Below are 5,619 nucleotides of genomic sequence, written 5' to 3' on the forward strand. Positions count from 1 at the left end.
ACTGCAAGAAGATCCAACCTCTCCATTCTGAAGGAAATCAGCCCTGAGTGCTCACTGGAAGGGCAGATCCTGAAGCTGAGACTCCAATATTTTGGTCACCTCATGAGAAGAGAAGACTCCCTGGAAAAGACCCTGATGCTGGGAAAGATGGAGGGCACAAGGAGAAGGGGACGACAGAGGACCAGATGGTTGGACAGTATTCTCGAAGCTACCAGCATGAGTTTGAACAAACTGTTGGAGGCAGTGGAAGAAAGGAGTGCCAGGCAGTCTCTGGTCCATGAGGTCATGAAGAGTCGGACACGACTAAACGACTAAACAACAACAACAAAATGGATGGCTTATCGCAACCTTACGATGGAACTGTTTCCTTGCATATTTTAATTGTGTGTTTTTAATATTTATTGCAATTGGTTTTATACTTGTAAACTTGTTTAGAAGACACCTTGGCAATTAATCGGTATATAAATGGATAAATGAATTCAGGGTTGCCCCTGGAGGAGCATAGACCTCTGTCTGAAAAGGCTTCCCCGTCACTGCATCGCATTGGTCAGGAATGATCAGCCTCTGCACCAACACAGGTGAGCTTTTAGGGGGTCAGGTGAGCATCTCAAAATCTGGTTACCAGCTTTGTATAGTACTCAGCTAGCCTGTGTCAAAGCCATTCCCCAGTCTTCTCTTCCGACGCACTGTCACATCCCAGTGTGACCAAAAACCAGAGCCCGGGTGGAGCAGCACAGTGAGAGAGGTGCGGCTATGCAAATAGATGGAGCAGGCTGGGTTCTCAATGGCTGGCACCATCAGGGGCGGAGTGGGTTTAGGCTCCGCCCCAGGGGTGTGTCTGATTGCATCACTTTATTCTTCCATATAAGGTACCACATGTTGTAGTTAATGGCCTCTGGGGAGACTGATGCAGAGAGTACAAGATTAGGTTCCCAGAGGGAGGATGTCAAGGCAGCAAGGAAGGCTGGTGGTTGCAGTACCAAGGACAGCTCCAAAATGAGAAACTGGAGGGTAACCAGGAATTATGGGTCTCTTCCTGCAGTCTACGTTTCCTAACCCCCTTGGCCTGAAGACTGTGGCTCGGGAAGGGACAAACTCCTGGTCCGGAGATGAGTTGTTGTTGTTGTTGTTGCCATCTCTCTGTCTTGAGAGACAATGGGAGGTGCCTTTGACTGATGGGGGTCAACTGCTGTGTTATCAGCACTGAAGTGACCTGTTTGGGGTGCAAGCCTGGGCAGTGTGTCTGAAGGTCCTGGGCTTCTGTGCATGCGCAAAGCGTGATTTAGCACTTCTGCACATGCGCAACCAGCAAAACCTGGAAGTAACCCGTTCTGGTACTTCCGGGTTTTGCCAGACCGCAACCCAAAAAAATGCAACCTGAAGCGTCTGTAACCCGAGGTATGACTGTATTTTTAAAAATGCATTTACTTTTTTGCTTAGAAACGCTGGTGCAAAAACAATAAACAGAGATCCCTTGTGACACTGCACCAAGAAACAGCCCTCAACCAAATGCCCTGTGTCTCCTCTGCAAGTCGCAGGCCTGTTTTCAAGCTACGGAGAGGTACCCAGATGAGGCTTGCTAATTAGCACCAAAACGGTTAAGCTTCAAACTGTCACCATGGCAGCACAAAGGATGAAAATTTCTCAGCTGATTATAGGATTAAGCCCCAGCTCCCATAGAGGAACTAATTCTGATTTTCTTTTTCTCTTTGCAGCTGCAGTGATATTTGTGTCAGGCTCCAGCAGCGAACCACAAGGACACTGGAGGGAAAGGCTGGGCGAGTTGAGGAAGGTTAAGGGTACTTTGTGGACAGCAGCCAGAATATGCACAAGGTTCAAAAAGGAATAAATGCATCTGGAGGGAAAACATCTGAAAGCTATTACAGACCTAGGATCTGCTTTAGGGCAGGGCTGGCCAGAGAGCCAGTGTGGTATAGTGGTTAGAGTGTCAGACTACAACCTGGGAGGTAAAGGTAAAGGGACCCCTGACCATTAGGTCCAGTCATGACCGACTCTGGGGTTGCGGCGCTCATCTCGCTTTATTGGCCGAGGGAGCCGGCGTACAGCTTCCGGGTCATGTGGCCAGCATGACTAACCCGCTTCTGGCAAACCAGAGCAGCGCACGGAAACGCCGTTTACCTTCCCGCCAGAGCGGTACCTATTTATCTACTTGCACTTTTGACGTGCTTTCAAACTGCTATGTTGGCAGGAGCTGGGACCGAGCAACGGGAGCTCACCCCATCGTGGGGATTCGAACCGCCGACCTTCTGATCAGCAAGTCCTAGGCTCTGTGGTTTAACCCACAGCGCCACCCACGTCCCTTAGGACCTGGGAGACCAGGGTTCAAATCCCCTCTCGGCCACGAAATTCACTGGGTGACCATGGGCCAGCCACAGCCTCTCAGCCTAACCTACCTCACAGGGTTGTTGTGAGGATAAAACAGGGAAGAAGAGAATCATGATTGCCACACCTTATGTTCCTTGTAGGAAAGGTAGTATGTAAATGCAGTAAGTAAATAAATGAATTCCTACATTGCAGGGGGTTGGATTGGATGACCCCAGGGGTCCCTTCCAACTCTAGAATTCAATCATTCTATGAAATTGGGAAAGAGGGACCTATGGACCAATGGCAGCTCTCCAAGTTTCTCTGTCTGGCTTTCAGGACTCTCCCCAAGCTACACACACATTGAGCCACATTCCTTACCAACGGTCCCAAGACAAAGGCTCATACATGTAAGCAAGAAATCTGTATTTAGACAATAGTACAGGCTCAGGGACACGGGTGGTGCTGTGGGTTAAACCTCAGAGCCTAGGACTTGCTGATCAGAAGGTTGGCGGTTCAAATCCCCGCAACGGGGTGAGCTCCTGTTGCTCGGTCCCTGCTCCTGCCAACCTAGCAGTTCAAAAGCACGTCAAAGTGCAAGTAGATAAATAGGTACCGCTCCGGCAGGAAGGTAAATGGCATTTCCGTGCACTGCTCTGGTTCGCCAGAAGCAGGTTAGTCATGCTGGCCACATGACCGGAAGCTGTACGCCGGCTCCCTCGGCCAATAAAGCGAGATGAGTGCCACAACCCCAGAGTCGGCCACAACTGGACCTAATGGTCAGGGGTCCCTTTACCTTTAGTACAGGCTCAGCAGCAGACATAGAGTTCAGGAGCTGTGATTCAAGAGTTCAGGGAGCAGGCAAGGAATTCAGAACGAACACGTCCCAATCAAAAGCTTCTGGAACATAGTATATGACGAGCTTAAAATATATATATATAACTTTATGAAAAATACAGAAGCTTTTCTACTAGGGATAACGGACACAGGCATAGCAAGAGAAGATCAGAAAATATTCCTCTATGCCACAGGAGCAGCAAGGATCCTAATTGCTAAAAACTGGGGAAAAAGAAACTGTGCCAACAAAAAGGGAATGGCAAGACAAACTGTTAAGTATATTGAACTGGCTAGATTAACAGAGGCAATTAGAGAACACACTAGACAAGTGTTTCAAAAAGCATGGGGAAAATGCAGAGAATACTTCACAAAACAGTGCCCTAAAATACATACCTGGACTTGTTTCGATTAATGTCTGCAGGAGACTTTGTGGATACTTAAGTTATAATTAGAAAAATCTTAATAATTACTCATAAAGGAAACAGCTTATAAGAAGTAAATAAGGAGGCCAGATACAGGATAAAGGAAGTCTTTTATTTGGTTGTTTGTATTGTTGTATGTTATGCTCATTGTATATTATGTTCACGTTTAATGAGGGTAGATTTCTGTATTGGGGGTGGGGGTTTATGTGATGTTGTAAATAAAATTTCCAATAAAAAAATTTTTTTTTAAAAAAAAGAGAGAGAATGAAGAAGTGGAAGGATCATTAGGCGCAAGTGATCATGCTCTTCTGAAGTTTACTATACAACGGAAAGGAGCAGCCAAGCATACTAGGACTCAATTTCTTGACTTTAAGAAAGCCGACTTCATAAAACTTAGGGAAGTGCTGGGTGAGATCCCATGGACAGTAATACTAAAAGGAAAGGGAGTTCATGATGGCTGGGAGTTTGTTAAGAGGGAGATAGTAAAAGCACAACTTCAGGCAATACCAATGAGACGGAAACATGGAAGGTGCCTAAAGAAGCCAGGGTGGCTATCTAAAGAACTTTTAACTGAGTTAAGATTAAAAAAGGATGTGTACAAAAAATGGAAAAGGGGGGAAACCACCAAAGAGGAATTCAAACAAATAGCCAGCACGTGTAGACACAAAGTCAGAAAAGCTAAAGCACAGAATGAACTCAGGCTTGCTAGAGAGGTTAAAAGCAACAAAAAAGGCTTTTATGGGTATGTTCGTAGCAAAAGGAAGAACAAAGAAACAGTGGGGTCACTCAGAGGAGAAGATGGTGAAATGCAAACAGGGGACACAGAAAGGGCTGAACTCCTCAATGCCTTCTTTGCCTCAGTCTTTGCCTCAGATAAAGAAAACAATGCCCGACCTGAAGAATTTGGAGGAAATGATTTAGCAGAGGAAACACAGCCCAGAATAACTAAGGAGATAGTACAAGAATACTTGGCTAGTTTAGATGTATTCAAGTCTCCAGGGCCAGATGAACTGCATCCAAGAGTATTAAAAGAACTGGCAGATGTGATCTCAGAACCACTGGCAGTCATCTTTGAGAATTCCTGGAGAACAGGCGAAGTCCCGGCAGACTGGAGGAGGGCAAATGTTGTCCCTATTTTCAAAAAGGGGAAAAGAGAGGACCCAAATAATTACCGCCCAGTCAGTCTAACATCAATACCAGGGAAGATTCTGGAGCAGATCATTAAGCAAACAATCTGTGAGCACCTAGAAAGGAATGCTGTGATCACCAATAGTCAGCATGGATTTCTGAAAAATAAGTCATGTCAGACTAACCTGATCTCATTTTTTGACAGAATTACAAGCCTGGTAGATGAAGGGAACGCAGTGGATGTAGTCTACCTTGATTTCAGCAAGGCATTTGACAAGGTGCCCCATGATATTCTTGTAAAGAAGCTGGTAAAATGCGGTCTTGACTATGCTACCACTCAGTGGATTTGTAACTGGCTGACTGACCGGACCCAAAGGGTGCTCATCAATGGTTCCTCTTCATCCTGGAGAAGAGTGACTAGTGGGGTGCCACAGGGTTCTGTCTTGGGCCCGGTCTTATTCAACATCTTTATCAACGACTTGGATGATGGACTCAAGGGCATCCTGATCAAATTTGCAGATGACACCAAACTGGGAGGGGTGGCTAACACCCCAGAAGACAGGATCACACTTCAAAACGACCTTGACAGATTAGAGAACTGGGCCAAAACAAACAAGATGAATTTTAACAGGGAGAAATGTAAAGTATTGCACTTGGGCAAAAAAAATGAGAGGCACAAATACAAGATGGGTGACACCTGGCTTGAGAGCAGTACATGTGAAAAGGATCTAGGAGTCTTGGTTGACCACAAACTTAACATGAGCCAACAGTGTGACGCGGCAGCTAAAAAAGCCAATGCAATTCTGGGCTGCATCAATAGGAGTATAGCATCTAGATCAAGGGAAGTTATAGTGCCACTGTATTCTGCTCTGGTCAGACCTCACCTGGAGTACTGTGTCCAGTTCTGGGC

The sequence above is a fragment of the Podarcis tiliguerta genome (genome assembly GCF_965153285.1).
Source record: "Podarcis tiliguerta genome assembly, chromosome: 7".
Lineage (NCBI taxonomy): Eukaryota > Metazoa > Chordata > Lepidosauria > Squamata > Lacertidae > Podarcis > Podarcis tiliguerta.